Source organism: Nerophis lumbriciformis, linkage group LG23 (assembly GCF_033978685.3).
Source record: "Nerophis lumbriciformis linkage group LG23, RoL_Nlum_v2.1, whole genome shotgun sequence".
NCBI lineage: Eukaryota > Metazoa > Chordata > Actinopteri > Syngnathiformes > Syngnathidae > Nerophis > Nerophis lumbriciformis.
This window is the reverse complement of record NC_084570.2, coordinates 12695861-12714118: the sequence shown is the minus strand read 5'-3', so window position 1 is coordinate 12714118 and position 18258 is coordinate 12695861. Positions and strand designations below refer to the sequence as shown.

General features: G+C 42.1%; 1 protein-coding gene across 13 annotated transcripts in view; it reads right to left on the bottom strand.

The window, feature by feature from the left end:
* Positions 1–9184, bottom strand: part of mbnl2 (muscleblind-like splicing regulator 2) — a 90606-nt gene extending 81422 nt beyond the window's left edge. For 12 of the 13 annotated variants that reach the window (XM_061985063.1, XM_061985069.1, XM_061985061.1 and 9 more), the window contains exon 1: positions 1406–1660. The gene's annotated coding sequence lies outside the window, so the exon portion shown is untranslated. Of the gene's footprint in view, positions 1–1405; positions 1661–8958 lie in introns of those variants that run through there. The other variant, XM_061985058.1, reaches the window with a different exon arrangement.
* Positions 9185–18258: the final 9074 nt, after the last annotated feature.

Genomic DNA, 18258 nt, shown 5'->3' with positions numbered 1-18258 from the left:
GATTTCATACAGTGCCCATGCAATTGTATTTGGCATAAGCCTGGGTTCCTCGAGTTGAATAACAAGTACCATTAGCAATAAGGACGAGTGAGTGAGACACCTCCAGGACGAAGCTTACGTTCGGACGCAAAAGAAGAAGCATTCCACAGAGTCAGCAGATTGGTGTGCGGCACATCATAATAGCCTTAGCTTGTGACCTGAATGGCCTTGTTCATGATATGGGTCGGGGATTTCTCCTCCTTGTTAAATGAGATTACTTAACTCTTTGCATCATGTTTATCTTTTTACATCTAAAATAGGCTAGATTTGATTTATGTAGTAGTTCTGACGGTACAGTGGTTACTATAGTTTTAGTCTTCCCTGTTTAGCTATTTTACATTACTTTTTGACAAACTCAGAATTTCTCTGTGAATGATGAATGAATCTTCCAGATAAAATTCAGGCATATAGAGGAGGTGGTTGGGTGTTTAGGATTCTGCACGATTTGGCTGATCCAAATTATAATTGGCCGCACTGAGTGTGCATTCCACTGAGTGCCATTGTATGTATTGTTTTTTTTTTACTGCAAGACATTATAATATGTATATATGTCAATACAATATCAAGTAAAAAGCATCACATGAAATTATAAATATCATCTACTGAAAAGGTCCTATCTCCTCAAAGCGAATAGTTAATAGTTGTTGTTGAATGACTCAGCAAACGGTCGTTTGCGTTTTTTTATGGTTAATGTCTGAAAAATTGACCAGCCTGAGAATCCTTTCAATACTCTCTCCACCTGACAACATCTTTATCAGAGAGTATGTTTCTGCAAATCATCATATTATTGTTGATTATAACAATTGTCAATTTTAGAAAGCACCTACTTCTGCTTCATTTAGCGCCAGATGTGTGACACCACCCTAGTCTGCTGGTATCTACTGCTTGACCGCAGCATGCCCAATTATGTCAATGACAGCACCATCACCATTGAAAGATTAATTAACAGAATGTGTGATTAATTTTAAAACAGTATCTGAATAATCGAGGCCACTACACACAAGCATTTCCTGATTTGAACAACACTTTCAAGTCAGGCCGTAGAAGAAAACTTTAGAACCTGTAACAGGCAGTGACATGGCCTGCATGTGCGAGTGAAAAATATGTAACTCATGTGGCTCCTGACATTTGCACTGTTGGGGAGTGAGTTCACTGCTGTGATAATGCCTCACTCCCTCTCAGGAGTGGGTGCAGTAAGACCATTACAGTACTGGAAACTGCAATATGGTCGTAACTCTGCGCTCTGCACATTCTCTCATTTTTAGCCGGCTGCTCTCACACAGATAAAAGGTTCCCTCTCATATCACCCAAACTGGTACACATCACACTGCAGTAAACTATTTAAAAAATAATGGTTCTTTCCCACCTTGTTTTAGCGGGTCCCCGAGCTCGGACGTTTGCTATCCCCAACACAAAAGGCACCTTGCGTGGCACTGTTCTTACAGACACAACACGGATGTCTGACTCAGCAACTGGAGTTGATGACCATGTGAACTGTTGTCATTCCTTGCACGCTGCCCAGTGCCGCAACCAGAGGTCCATGCCGAGACGGGTCCTCTTTCGATGTCCCTCTCACTTTCAGCCACAGCAGCAAGCAAGCCAGCGAGTGAGGTAGGCAGGCGGGCGGGCGGGTGGGCAGGCAGGCAGCCGGACGTGCAAGCAGGAAGCAGAAGTGTGCCGACTCCAACTCTGTGGCTGAAACATTACCATCTACCCGTCCGTCCCTCATACACACACACACGCCCCTAAAGCCAGCCCCTTTCTGCCCACGAGCCTGTGACAAAGGCCTGCCTCTTCCCATCTCAAGCCAATGGGGGAACAGCAGTTATAAATCAATGCTGTCTGTGCCTCCCTATTGTAACATTGTAGGCGATGGGGTGAACACTGCACTTACAGTAACATCCTCTGAATGCTAACCTGTCAAGGTATTTCCCCAATTTAATGCACTGCCAAACTAGATGTTACATCATTGACTTTCACCTCTGTTTTGAGTTTTTATTCACAGCTGCTTGATGTTTAACGGATATATGGGTGGACACTCGATGTCTTTCTCAATGCAGCACCACTTAGTACATACAGATGATCCTATTCGTCCTTCCTATCCGTCTGTGTTCTATTGATATGTCACACCATCCCCCCAGGAAACAAGAGCACCGCACCTCCTCCTTTCATCATCCAGACACACTCCAATCATTGACATCTCTCTTCCTTCCATCCCCTAAGCTCTCTTTCACGCAGAATTTTAATCATATTATTGAGTTTGATGGACTATAATCACAGTATAGGGAAGGTTTCAGTTACTGGCAGTGTGGCTGTCCAACCGGTCGTCCCACCCTCTTCTCTGTCCTTCCATCCAGCTGATGACATGCTGGTTGGCATCATGTGAGCAGTGAAGCCGGACGTCACAGAACTGATGAGTCAGAGATCCAGATTCAATCGAACAGCTGTACCGTCTGTGGCTCTGTCTGTCTGTCTCGGTGTCATACAAAGTCTAAAACAAAGGCTGTGAATGACACTGCAGCCTGGGTGTTTCATTGATAGAGTATCTGTGGGTCAAACATGCTTTACAATTCTGTAAGCAAAGAGCAAACCTAATTAACAATCTTGCGATGCTTTAATTAGTGATGTACGATAGGGATGTAATGATAAACGGTAATAATGATAACTGCGGTAAAACTCCCGACGGTTAGAACTACCAAATCAAATACAATTATTGAAAAAAACATTACTGTCCAAACAACTAAGACAACATTGACTATAAAATCTGTGTGTCTTAGCACAAAGTGATCGAGCTATACTAGACAGTATAGATTGCGTAACGTCACATAACCCGGAAGTGAATTTGCATTTATTAAAAAAAAAACATTCTAAAACATTTACAAATTAAAATGGAAGTAGTGAACCATATTTACACACACACACATTGACATAGTATGGCTCTTATGGAGCCAGAACAATATTTAATGTTTCCTCTGTAAGAAAGTATATAGCGTGTCTGTTTATTTTAGTTAATAAACAAATAAATAAAACCTGGTTACCAGATTTTAGTGTTTGTATAAGTACTCTCACTGGAAACAGATTTACATTGTTTGTGGAAGTTAAGTATTAGGAAGATTAAAAAACCCAACATCTATCTATAATTTGTCACATGGGCAGGGCAAGGTTTAACAGCTCACGTCACCTTTTGGGACCCCAAGCCTTTATACCTTTGGAGACATAGTTCCAGAAATTGATTTTTCACACTCAAAAGATTTTTGCAGTAGTTCCATTTCCTCATCATAACGTTGGTGCTTTATCTTATGGTTCTAGGTAAGAAAAACTGTAAGCTACTATTTGTATTTGATTGTACCAACGATACTTGTGCAGTTCAATGTCTTCATTTCACACCCCTCAGTTATCATCCATCCATCCATTTCCTACCGCTTATTCCCTTCGGGGTCACGGGGGGCGCTGGAGCCTATCTCAGCTACAATCGGGCGGAAGGCGGGGTACACCCTGGACAAGTCGCCACCTCATCGCAGGGCCCCCTCAGTTATCACATAACTCTAATAACAATTGTGCCTTATGACCAATTTCCACTGGCAGACCTCAGGCCGCGTGCCTCCTAAATAGATTTTTCCAGCAGGAAAACAAACAAAAGCCTCGCAGACAAACAAGCTGAGCCACTTCCTTCCCTCACAGTATCCCCACCCCTCCTACCACCACTGTCCTGTTTGACCCCAACCACCGTGGCTCACTCACACATTACTAGATTTAGGATTTCTGTGGCCTGCAGCAGTTTAAAAAATCTAAAACATAAAGGGGTTATTCTGAGACAATGACTAAACACATCAAATGAAGAGTGATGCGTGTTAAAATCGCCCTTAGTTATTATGAGGAGGCACTAACAAATGAATGGGTAAACATGGTTGGCTCAGAATTAGGGCAATACATGAAGACCAATGAAAAGGCAGCTGTCTTTTCTATTAATAAACTTGTAATCAAATATCAAGCAGCATTGAGTTGTGTTTCCTTTAGCTTGAAACTCATTCTGCCACACATTCACACTTTTTGTATTTTTGTCAGCGGACCAAATGATGCACAGTTAAAATCTTGAATTAAGTCATGCCTCGATTGGACAGGGTATGTTGTGCGACCTGCACCCGAAGCAACATGACGTCTTCTGGTTCACATAAAGTTGTGCAAGCGTTTGTCACCATCTAGCATTTTACCAGCCAAAATTTAACAAAGAGGATATAAATAAGAACTCAAAAAGGATCCTAAAGATGTGCGGCAAGGAGACAGTGTTTCTGACACCCTTACCCAGCCTCTTTGTCAAAAAGAGAGGTATTATTAACTATTGTATTTAGACTTCTGGACTAACCTTTCACTCTTATGTTTTGATGATTTTCACAGAGCTTTGTGTTGGGTGCATTGCCTGGTTACATCACATCTGGTGTTTTGGTGGGTTTGTGCAACTGGCGTCCTCACTCAGCATGAGGGATTGGTAAAATCATCCATTTGACCATTTATGGATTGATATCGTTTAAATTTTGCAATATCAATACATAAAATATAATACCAATAACCCCAGGTCCCTGGCAGTCTTGTACGTGAAGCCGCAGTAGCAGCAGTGTCACACTATGCTAACCTTAGATGCCAACAACTGGCTGTCCGGAACAAATCAAAAGAAAGTGAGGGACTTACAGTTACAAAAATTATTACCTGATTCTTCGAGGTACCTTTATTTACGTAATCGTCTCCCTGCATGCGGCACTGTCGTCAAGTGCGCAAGAATAACCAAGCCCATATTTCAGGCGTTCAATTAAAAATTGCTGTGCGTTACATTCTGTCTGACTGTACTAACAAAATAGGAGTCCCAAAGAAATAGCTCATGTAACCAGTCATTAACAGCAGGTGAGAATAATCAACACTAACCACCCCTAGGTGAGGAGGGAAATGCACAGGATAAAGCTACTGCAACAGAATACAAGCAAAACAGAAAGTGAAACAAAAATAAGAGTGCAAAACAGGAAGTGAACCCACTAACACCAGAAAGACACCCAAAAAACTAAACAAAGTACGACCTGATGTAACAGGTTGTAACACAGTGAGGTTTACAAGCATACACGTGGACCAGCCACACCGGCTGGCCTCTGTTACACTTCCTCTGTTATTATTATTTTGTACTTGAAGAAACCATACCTTAATGCAATTAGCAGTGATGAAATGTTGCAATACAAGTGCATTCTCACTTGTGATTCCTTTCTTATTATGTAATTGCATTTTTGAGACTTTTGACTTTAAACTGTTCAAAGTTGTTTATGGTGAAGAGAAAAAACGCGGATCGAATCGATCAATCGATTTAGAACCTCATGATTCATAATCGAATAGATGAAGGAAATTTGCTTGGATACCCAACTCTACTCAGGACTAGAGTCCACTGGCAGGCACATTGAGACCAATCTCTCAGGCAGTCTTGATCTCCCTGTTTGGTCCTAGACTGCGATCATACTTTAAAGGGGTCATATTGGGATTTTTCCTCCTACATTTAAAACACTTATTTGTGGTCTACATAACATGTAATTGCGGTTTCTTTGGTCAAAGTTTTGTAGACGGTGTTATTTACATGACTCCACTTCAACAGCGTCATCTCCCCGCCATCTTTGTTGTAGATTTTAGCGCTTCTATAGCGTATCTACTGACAGATATAAGTTCGAACTATATACTACTTTGTATTAGAGATGGCAACAGCGGAGAATGCATGTCCATGTACGAGCCAGTCTGCCCCACAACAAGAGGATAGAGAAAAACAAGGAACTTATTGACGACAGCGCGGATTACAATTGCAGGCTCGTGCAAAGCACTTTGGGTGAATTTATACCACATAAATAATCCGCTGACGTCACTGGTGTGAAAAACATCACAGGACAGGGCAAATTCATAAAAGCTTGTTTAGAGGAAGTATAAAAATAGGCAAGATTGTTTTATAAAACAATATCTACGCAATGCCTACATGGTTTGATTTAACATTTTCGAGTTTTATGCGGATCTCAAATATACAACAGCAGGTACCAATAAGTAGGAAAAGTTGGTTTTCAATAATAGGGCCCATTTAACTAAATGTACCGCACTCGTCCATTTTAATGGGACCAAAAATAACACAAGTGAATCATTAAATCTGAATTGACTTACCTTTGACTGTTTGGTCCCCCTTTTGACATACAAATCTAACTTCCCAAAACAGCACAGTACATAAAAGATTACAGGCGGCGTCGCTCAGTTGGTAAAGCGGTCTAGCCAGCAGCTTAAGGGTTCTAGGTTCAATCCTAGCTTCCACCATCCTCATCACTGCCGTTGTGTCCTTCGGCAAGCCACTTTAACCTTGCGCCCAGCACCACCCACACTGGTTTAAATGTGCTTTAAAATGTAGATAATAGGTTTCACTATGTAAAGTGCTTCGAGTCTCTATATAAATATAATTAAATTTACATTACTGCCAGTGTTAGCCAATTTATCACTATCATAATTATTGTAGCTAGCTAGTAATGTTTCACTGTGCTTTATGTGCTGCATATGCATATATTAGTCAAGGCGGTTCATAGCCAAACATTGGAGTAGATTAGTGTGCCTCTACTTGAATCTTAAGAGTTTTTATTTTTTATTTGACGCTACGTTAGTATAGGTGTCATTATATCGCAATGTAAACCAACACAAATAAGATGTGTTCATTGTGAACTAGTGTATCTTGCATAGGCACCGATCTACATTTCTGCCAGTGGGTGCTCGGACGGGCGATAAATCTGACGCTACTTTTCTGAGGCTATGTCTACCCTAAGCCGGATAACCCCTTAAACAAATAATTATTTAGCCTAAGCCCCGTCAGCCACACTAAACTATCGTTTAAGTTCCCCCTCCTCTGACAATTTTTTACACAAGTAAAAGCGCCGTGTATTTCTTGAATCTCCGGCTCTTAGCTTTGTATGGACTCATTGATCGTTTACAAACTGAGTTCGGAGAGGAAGTGACGCCAGAAAGACCACGTCCCACACAGGAAGTGATGTCAGCCAGCTTCATAATAAAGCGGTTTCGTAACTCGTAGCTAACCACTGGAAATATGAAGACGAGTCGTCCAGACATGCCCGTGTTTCTCCTTCCTCTACATGTACAGACGCTTGTGGAAATCACACATGAATACCTTAAGAGAAAGCGATTGCAGCTATTTCGGATACAACACTTCTCATACGGCAAGAGAACTTTCCAATGTCCATGTCAGCTGTGATTCTACTTACCGAAAAAATGTGTCCATTTGTCGAAGGAGAGTCCACGAGAATGCGGGCTCCCGTGGATGTGATAAAAAAGGTAGCGCGTGCTTTGTATTACCTGGCCGTCGAGGGAAGACTACGGAAAACGGAGAATGCTTTTGGACTGGCAAAGCAGACTGTATCAGTTATTGTCCGCCATGTATGTCTCTCCTTCGACTCATGGACAAAGTTTTTCGGTAAGTAGAATCACAGCTGAACTGGACATTCGAAAGTTCTCTTGCCGTCTGAGAAGTGTTGTATCCGAAATAGCTGCAATTGCATTCTCTTAAGGCAGTGGTCTTAACCTTGTTGGAGGTATCGAACCCCACCAGTTTCATATGAGCATTCACCAAACCCTTCTTTAGTGAAAAATAAAATTGTGTTTTTTTTCAAATTCAAGACAAAGCTATATGTTTTTGGTAACACTTTAGTATGGGGAACATATTCTAAGTAACAAAGACTTAATTTAGAGTTATTTGGTTAGGGTTAGAGGGTTAGGGTTATAATAAGGCCAAGTCGAATGAGGCATTAATAAGTACTTAATAATGACTAGTTAAAAGCCAAAATGTTACTAATTTGCATGTTAATAAGCAAGTAATTAATGGTGAATATGTTCCCCATACTAAAGTTTTACCATGTTTTTTTACTGGTGCACAAAATGAACCGTGCATATGAACCGTGCATGAACATCACCTTGTTCAAAGAACGAAACCAACACAGTGCATAAACTCACAACAAATTACACACCTGCAACTCAGTGTGACTTCTGCTGTTTCCGTATCCGTAATACGCCGATAGGGAGAAGTTTTTATTTACACGATGAGTCGGGTGTGTCTTGACCTGCGCCGAACTCCTTAGTTCGATCGAACCCAGGTTAAGAACCGCTGTCTTAAAGTATTCATGTGTGATTTCCACAAGCGTCTGTACAGACGGAAGGAGAAACACGGGCATGTCTGGATGACTCGCCTTTCCAGTGGTTTGCTCCGAGTTACGAAACCGCTTTATTATGAAGCTGGCTGTGGCGCGTTCTTTCTGACGTCCCTTCCTGTGTGGGGCGCGGTCTTTCTGGCGTCACTTCCTCTCCGAACTCAGTTTGTAAACGATCAATGAGTCCATACAAAGCTAAGAGCTGGAGATTCAAGAAATACACAGCGCACTTACCCGTGTAAAAAATTATCCAAGGAGGGGGACCTTAAACGATAGTTTAGTATGGTTAAAACGGGGCTTAGGCTGAATAATTATTCGTTTAAGGGGTTATCCGGCTTAGTGTAGACATAACCTTAGTGTAGAAGGGGCCTGAGCATGCGCGGTTTTTGCTTGGTGGTGAGAAAGAATTTGCCATCAATCCCACGTGGGTGCTCGGCATTGTCCGCGGGTGCTCGGGCCCCGAAGCACCCACGGGATGGGCGCCTATGGTATCACGCACAACGCTTGATATCGGCAATGACGTCATGCAGTTTAAACTAGACTCCAAAGGCACCGGCACAAACTATTTTCTTATCTTTCCTTTCACTTGTTTCCATTAGCCTTTTTTAAGAGGCGAACGTAGAGAACCGAGTTAGTACGTAAAGTAACGTAAATATTAAAAGAAAAAGAAAACGATGCTAACAGCTAAGCTAACTTGCTGCTCGCTTACCTGATGACGAACCTGTCACATCCAGCTGCGCGTGACAGCGCTACTCGGTGGGCGCGAGGAGCGCGAGCCACGTCCAGCAACGACGGCCAATATGCGGCATTCCACTACTTTGTGCCGGGTAACTTTTTCTTCCAATTTCGTATTTGCGTTTCAGTGAGAGACTTGTTGTTACTTGAGTCGTAACACGCTAGCTTGCTAACTACTTTTAAGGCTAGGGAGGAAGCAACAAGCGATTTTGACAGTTCATGGACGCGTGTAAATGCGTCGCGCAAAAGGGGGGAGGATATTACACACGTCCAAACTGTTATAACACATTAGTAATCGATAGTTAAGCACGTATTAAGGTACAATTTTACTAGTACTTCTTTCGATACGTGATGATATATATATGTGTGTTTTGGGGGGGAGGTAAATGCACTTACAATCTAGGAAATAAATACCCCCCACACACAGTAATTGTGGAACAGTCCAGCAGAAGCAAGGGAAAAGGGAGGGGGTGCTTGTTGCCTAGGTAACAACATTGAATCTCCCCTGAGGGAAAAGATGTGGCTGGCGATTTCTGAACAAGTCACTGTCTGTCATGAAGACAACATTGCACATTAGACATAGTTAAAAACCAACACATTGCAAAACAAAATGTAATGACAAGACAAAATGTAGCTGGATGTTTCATTGCCAAACCACATCTAATACACTGCAACAGCTGTAGCTATAACAACAAAATCAACTTTACACAATTACAACAATAGTCATGTAGCAGAGAAGTCTTTTTGGTTATAGTTTGCAATTAGAGATGTCCGATAATGGCTTTTTTGCCGATATCCGATATTCCGATATTGTCCAACTCTTAATTACTGATTCCGATATCAACCGATACCGATATATACAGTCGTGGAATTAACACTTTATTATGCCTAATTTTGTTGTGATGCCCCGCTGGATGCATTAAACAATGTAACAAGGTTTTCCAAAATAAATCAACTCAAGTTATGGAAAAAAGTGCCAACATAGCACGGCCATATTTATTATTGAAGTCACAAAGTGCATTATTTTTTTTAACATGCCTCAAAACAGCAGCTTGAAATTTGGGACATGCATGAGGAGGTTGGGGGTGGGGGGGTGGGGGGGGGGGGGGGGGTTAGAGGGTAGTGGGGGTGTATATTGTAGCGTCCCGGAAGAGTTAGTGCTGCAAGGGGTTCTGAATATTTGTTCTGTTGTGTTTATGTTGTGTTACGGTGCGGATGTTCTCCCAAAATGTGTTTGTCATTCTTGTTTGGTGTGGGTTCACAGTGTGGCGCATATTTGTAACAGTGTTAAAATTGTTTATACGACCACCCTCAGTGTGACCTGTATGGCTGTTGACCAAGTATGACTTGCATTCACTTGTGTGTGTGTGAAAAGCTGTAGATATTATGTGCCTGGGCCGGCACGCGAAGGCAGTGCCTTTAAGGTTTATTGGCGCTCTGCACACAGCGGCGTTTTAAAAAGTCATAAATGTAACTTTTTGAAACAGATACCGATAATTTCCGATATTACATTTTGAAGCATTTATCGGCCGATAATATCGGCAGTCCGAAATTATTGGACATCTCTATTTGCAATGTTTCTAATAATGGCTACTCAGAATCATACCTCAGTTTAATGCAGTTTTACACTGTTGCAAATTACAACCCAGCAGACACAAGACATTAAAAACAATGCTGAGAACTTGTTAAATTAGGTCTTGAAGTTGAGCAATTCAAACCTAACGTTGGAACGACATGCTTTTTAGCGACGTTTAGTCTATGTTTCGTTCTGACGTTGTTTTGACCATTGAATTATGGTCATTTTACAACCCATATATTACAACACAAATACATTGTTGAAACAACATGCTTTTTGACGATGTTTATTCAATGTCAGGTTGTAACAATGATTTGGCCATTGAAATTTGGTTTATTTCCCAACCAACAAGGTGGATCCAACGTTAGACATCAACATTGTCTCAGTTCACAAATACAACTATTTTGCAACGTTGTTTCAAAGTCAGTTTTAAAGGACATGTATGTATAATCAACGTTGTATCAATGTGTTGTGCCTACTGGGAAGCACAATAATAAACATACAGTATCTCCCTGAGCATTACTGTTCTTGTAAAGGCATATTTTAGTGTGCCAGCTAGTGTGGCTGTGCAGTAGGCATGACTCCCTGACACATTAAGGGCCTGATTTACTAAGCGTGTGCAATCTATAAACTGTGCAATCTATAAACAAGCATTTACAATTAGTGGCCGTATTACGTGCGATTTACTAACACTGCTTGTGTAATTGAGAAGTGGTGCAGACTGCCTTAATAACTATGTATTCTGCGTGTAAATCACCACAGAGACACTCATTTACTGCACAGTCATGTTAGCATGCTTCTACAAGTGCTGTTTTGCTATGTTTTCAAACATGCAGGAGTCATGCACTACTATTATTTTTTTCATATGAGAAATATTTTAATAATGTAGGTTCTATGTGAAATAAACGGACATCATAAAAATATAGAGGACACCAAAGCGCATCTATTGGATGTATTTTAATCAGCCTCTTAAGTCCTTTAGCAGTTATGCAACTATAAATTATGTTGCTGAATAGACAATATGTCTAATATTTTTTATGTCTGACTGTCCAAAATTTTGACACGAGTACGTAGGATGGAGGATTCTTGTCTGTGCAGCGCGAGCACTGATCCTGCAGCTGTGTATGGAACTGTCAGTTTGCACGTCCTTCTGACACGTGCCAAATAAAATACAAAATAGTGCTTGCAAAACTGTGATGAGTGTTGATAAATCCCATTGCGTGTGCTAAATAATTACACTATATAGAGACGCAAAATGGATTGCATGACTTATTCTTATTCTTATTCATGACTTATTCTCACTGGATCAGTTCGCAGCCGAGTGTGAAGCGACTGGGATGGGAATCAGCACCTCCAAGTCCGAGTCCATGGTTCTCTCCCGGAAAAGGGTGGAGTGCCATCTCCGGGTTGGGGAGGAGATCTTGCCCCAAGTGGAGGAGTTCAAGTACCTCGGAGTCTTGTTCACGAGTGGGGGAAGAGTGGATCGTGAGATCGACAGGCGGATCGGTGCGGCGTCTTCAGTAATGCGGACGCTGTATCGATCCGTTGTGGTGAAGAAGGAGCTGAGCCGGAAGGCAAAGCTCTCGATTTACCAGTCGATCTACGTTCCCATCCTCACCTATGGTCATGAGCTTTGGGTCATGACCGAAAGGACAAGATCACGGGTACAAGCGGCCGAAATGAGTTTCCTCCGCCGAGTGGCGGGGCTCTCCCTTAGAGATAGGGTGAGAAGCTCTGTCATTCGGGGGGAGCTCAAAGTAAAGCCGCTGCTCCTCCACATCGAGAGGAGCCAGATGAGGTGGTTCGGGCATCTGGTCAGGATGCCACCCGAACGCCTCACTAGGAAGGTGTTTCGGGCACGTCCGACCGGTAGGAGGCCACGGGGAAGACCCAGGACACGCTGGGAAGACTATCTTGCCCGGCTGGCCTGGGAACGCCTCGGGATCCCCCGGTAGGAGCTGGACGAAGTGGCTGGGGAGAGGGAAGTCTGGGCTTCCCTGCTTAAGCTGCTGCCCCCGCGACCCGACCTCGGATAAGCGGAAGAAGATGGATGGATGGATGGATGGACTTATTCTGCTCACTTAACAGACTCAAACTACTTTGCACACATTTAGTAGATCAGCTTTGCATGTGCTATCAGGTTTGCACGTGTTTTAGTACTTGTCAACCTTTAGTGAATTAGGTCCTGAGAGTTCGCACTGGACATTGAGCTGACAGGCTTTTTCCTGGAGTTCTCGGCTCACAAACTGCGTAGACTTGTCTGATCCCCTGGCAGTGTGAATGGGGCAGATCCCGGCGGGTTACATTGGTGCCGTGACCCGGATTGAGAGTGAGGGATGCCAGCTAGTGTGGTTGTGCTGTAGATTCCATGTAAACCTCACTCCCTGGTACCTTCAATTTGCACTGGACAGTGAGATGACTATTTGGGCTTTTGGCTTTTTCCCAGTATTCTCGACTCTCAATCTGCGGACACTGGTTTGTTTCCCGGGCAGTGTGAACGGTGCGGATACAGGCAGGTGCCATTGGTGCTGTGACCCTGATTAAGAGTGGGATTAAGTGTGGTAAGTGTGAACGGATGTCAGCTACAGTTAGAGTGGTTACGTGGTTGTACATGTGTAAACCTCACTCCATGACAACTTAAGAGTTCGCACTGGACTATGAGCTGACAGCTCATTGGCTAGCACCCTCAACTTTCCATCATCTCCTGATAGGCAGGACTGAGGTGGGCTGGCTGGACCAGGCGAGTTACATACATTAGGTTAACCAAATGTGCATTGCCGTTTAAATGTGTAAGATGTAGTAAAAATACAATATCTTTGACTGAAGTGAACTTTTTACAAGGCAAAGTGAGTAATATTGAGTTATTGAGTGTCAGGGATGAAGATATTGTCATGTGACTGCGCTTTGGCGGATTAGACAAACAGGGACGTATATGTTCAATGCATGTTGAAATGCAAACATGAAGTGTTTGTACTAGCATAACTAATGTTTCATAAAACATAACAAGTAAAAAAAAAGAAGTAAGTTATTATGGATGGAAGCTCACATAGGTCAACCTCATCTCCCAAGGCCGAATGTATTGATCTTAACACATGGGTGGTGTTTGTAGGGAAAAAACATGACTCTGGGTGTACTTCTCTAACATTCTGTATACACCCACACACAGAAGCAAACCTGGAGGCTTTTATTATAGTTTCCTGTTGCATAGCTATTAAATAAATTCTGTATTTACTTCCATGTGTAGCATTTGTGTCATTCCCATTTGAGTTTCCCCTCCAATTATTATATGGCTGTGACAGTGTACTTGTTTAAAACTACATTTCCATGACAATTTGACCCTTTTTGGGCATTCTTTGAACAATATAATTACAAACCTGCAACACACTAATTACACGTTAGATGGCAGATATTGGTACCAAAATATATATTTCAAACACATGAAGACCTGTACTAATGTGCTATAGTAAGTAGATCCAGGGAGGCAATTGTAGGGATAATGAGCAGGGAAGTATCGACTATGATGAGTTATGGCAGTATATGAAGCAAAGAGACACTCAGACATGCAAATATGAACATGTGCACACAAAAAAGGGCCAATGCTCTGACCCCTAGATGCAATCAGCTACAGCTATGCACACCCGCAGTGGGCAAAGCTTTTATGTCAAGGATAATATTGATTTTGAACCTCGCCAATTGAGAGTGTACACCTGATTATGAAAGCTTTTAACCCAAATGCTTATTGCAGCAAATGTTTAATGGAAAGAGCTTAGTGGAGATTCAAAGCTCAATAGACTGTGCGTGTGCTTGTGCGTGTGTGTGTGTGTGTGTGTGTGGATGCGCATGTGTGTGTGTGTGTGTGTGTGCGTGTTGTTGTACTTTCACGCCTGCATTTGATGGATTGTTGGGTGATCACCTGAGAATTTAGCTTACTGCACCTTTGATGAGCAGTGGACTAAACGCAATCCCTTCTAATGCAAACATGAAATAAGCAGATCCTCGTGCGTGCACACTGTGGTGCAGGGCAAGCGTATTCAGAACACACACCATTCTTAGACAGTCTCAGATGTCCTCTGACTACAGACTTGTCTTCATCAATCATCTGCGGTAGCTTTGCTCTTTTTGCCACACCCAGATCCCTTAATCAATGGGCTTTGACGGAATACTTTTCAAGCCATGTGTCTAATGTATTGTGCATGAAGCACTTGTTGCTTGCATACTGCTCAGACTATTTATAGAAATTCACTGGCTTTCATCAGTGTAGCTTATCAAAGAAAAACATTTCATACCAAATAAATAAGACTAAATTCTGTCTTTGAGAGTTGAACCTACAAACGTATAGGCAATGTCAAGAGAAAGAATTCATTACCATGACAACGTGTCTCTTGGCTTGTCAAGGCTGCAGTAAAACCAAACAGTGATGATTGCCCACAGCTGGGAATCTTTGCTATAAATATCCTATTTGCCTTTTTCACTGAACTTCAAACAACTTCTTCCCTGAAATTGCTTGACAAAAAGACTAAATCAATGATCCTTCATCAGCCCCTCCATCTCAGTGCAAAGTGCTTCCAAATACAGTATAGGAATGTGTATTATTCATGAGCTGCAGGATGATGCAAGGTCAACAGCTCAGTCCGGACTGCTTGATGTCTCAACCGGCCGTCATCGCGGTCCAACCTGTCCTATGATCCCCATTTTGCAGTCGACTATCCTAAAGGATTGATACTTCTTTGGAATACTCAATAATACACTTAGGATCAGTGAGAAGTCAGCTCATTTTGCTTTCTCTCTCTCTCTCTCTCTAACACACACACACACACACACACACACACACACACACACACACACACACACACACACACACACACACACACACACACACACCTGCAAACATGAAGAGAGCAAAGTTAGGCAGTGTAATAAAGTACTTTCCATGTTGACAAGCTCGAATATGGTTGTTGTTTTTACAATTAAGATTGATATTGCATCTTTTTTTTTTTATCATCGTTGATGTTAACATGCTTTTCTATCATAGTCATCTCTGCTACCCATCAGCTTGAAATATTGATGGGTCTGCTGCAAGGCTGCAGGTTGGAAGGACCCTTCCAAACTCTCCTGGAAAAAAAGTAAAAGAACAAGAATCCATCTCTGAAGTTACAAGTTCTCAAAGCAGCAAGACTCAGCATCACCATCAGTACAAAAGTCAAGGTAAGATGTTTTTATGCTTGACTATTAATGATGATGACTATTAAGAATGCTATTCGATAACATCCATTAACTTATTTTTACACTTGTATGGGTATTGTCGAGCAGCACAATGCAGTGACGGTCAGAACGTCTGCCTCACAATGAGGAGATTCAGATTCAAATATATGCACAGAGTTTGCATGATCTCCCAGTGCTAGTATGGGTTTTCTCTGAGGTTGGCTTCCTCCCACAGTCCAAAAGTAGTCCTCTTAGGTTATTTGGAGACTCTAAATTGTCTATAATTGTCAATGGTTTGTCGATATGAAGAAAACATTATCTTTGTTTTGAGTAAATCAATGTGTTTTGGGGCGCTTTTCATGAAATGGCATCCTGCTGATGTGGGTTGAAATGTAATGGTTTCTAAAATTGATTCGCACAAAATTTGCAGCAAAAATAATTAACTCCAAACAACGTTTTTGTTGTTAGTTTTTAGCTAAAAAAAGACTAGTCCTACTGTATATGGTGGCCCTAAAAACTATGTGAAAACAGATCAGTTTTTTCAGATGAATGCTTATTCCACCACTGTAATAAATTATTTTAATCCAAACAAACACCTATTTTGGGTGATCTCTGGACACGGTCGTCCGACGTTTACACTGACCACTGCATCATAACATCATTATATTGACCGCTGCATCACAAGACAACAACAGCAGAGTAAAAACAGGATTCAGTTCGTCATTCGAGAGTGGCTACCCCGTATCATGTACAAACCCTAAAACCATAGTTGGCACATTGTGTAAATCGTAAATAAAAACAGAATACAATGATTTTCAAATCCTTTTCAACTTATATCCAATTTAATAGACTGCAAAGACAATATATTTAGTTAAAGTTAAAGTCCCAATGATTGTCACACACACACTAGGTGTGGTGAAATTTGTCCTCTGCATTTGACCCATCCCCTTGATCACCCCCTGGGAGGTGAGGGGAGCAGTGGGCAGCAGCGGTGCCGCGCCCGGGAATCATTTTTGGTGATTTAACCCCCAATTCCAACCCTTGATGCTGAGTGCCAAGCAGGGAGGTAATGGGTCCCATTTTTATAGTCTTTGGTATGACTCGGCCGGGGTTTGAATTCACAACCTACCGATCTCAGGGCGGACACTCTAACCACTAGGCCACTGAGTAGGTGTTTGAACTGAGAAACATATATATTTTTTGGCAAATAATCATTAACTTGAAATTTAATGGCAGCAACACATTGCAAAAAAGTTGGCACTGGGGCATTTTTACCACTGTGTTACATGGCCTTTCCTTTTAACTTGTCTATCAATCAGTGTCATGTCCCACAAGAATTCAAGCTCGCGAGAATATCACCTCTGTATAAAAAAGGAAACAAATTAGACAGTGGCAACTACCACCCTGTTTCCATCCTTTGCTCCATCTGAAAGGTTATAGAGAGGTTAATGTATGAGCAAATAGATAATTATCTATAAAAAAATGAGCTCCTATTCGAATTTCAATCAGGATTCAGAAAATCACATCCCACCGATACATGCCTACCGTACCTAACTGACGACATCAGGCGAGAGATAGACATGGGCAAGTACTGTGGAATGGTTATGCTGGACCTTCAAAAGGCATTCGACACAATTAACCACTCAATACTGTTAAACAAGTTGAGGGCAATCGGTTTTGACAGCGCAGCCACAAACTGGATGAAATCTAACCTTGAGGATAGAGAACAGGTGGTCGAGGTCATCTCCCTTCAAGGTGAGCTGTGGTGTCCCACAGGGGAGCATTCTGGTACCATTGTTATTCTTGATTAACGACATGAAATCAGCATGTAACAGCAATTTGTTCCTGTTCGCGGACAATTCTGCGATCCTGGCCTCGGACAGGGACAAATTGAAGGTTGAAAGTGCACTCAGCACCGAACTAAGTAATCTCTGTCTCTGGCTTTCCGATAACAAACTGTCACTACACTTGGGTAAAACAGAGTCCATCCTATTTGGGTCCAAGCACAACCTAGGTAACACTAGATTTTTGGCCAGGATTTCTGCGTTTATCAACAGGGATACACTTAAGACCCTTGCCGGTGCCCTCATACAGTGTCATTTTGACTACGCCTGCACCTCATGGTTCACCAGTATCCCCAAGCCACTAAAAACAAAACTGCAAACTTCCCAAAACAAGCTGGTGAGACTCCTGCTCAACCTCCCATACAGGACTCACCTAACTCAAGCCCACTTTACCAAACTAGGATGGCTTAGAGTTGAGGAAAGAGTACACCAAATTGCAAAGTGCCTGGTATTCAAAATACTCAGATAAACTGTCTCCAAGTACCTGTCGAACTATTTCACCAGAGTAAGTGATGCTCACAGGTACTACACGAGAGGGAGTTCCTCAGACCTTGTCCCTCCCAAATTCAAGACTCTATTTTGCCACCACACAGTGGAATGCACTAGCAACAGACCTTAAAATTCGAACTTCCCTATTAAATTTTAAAACTGC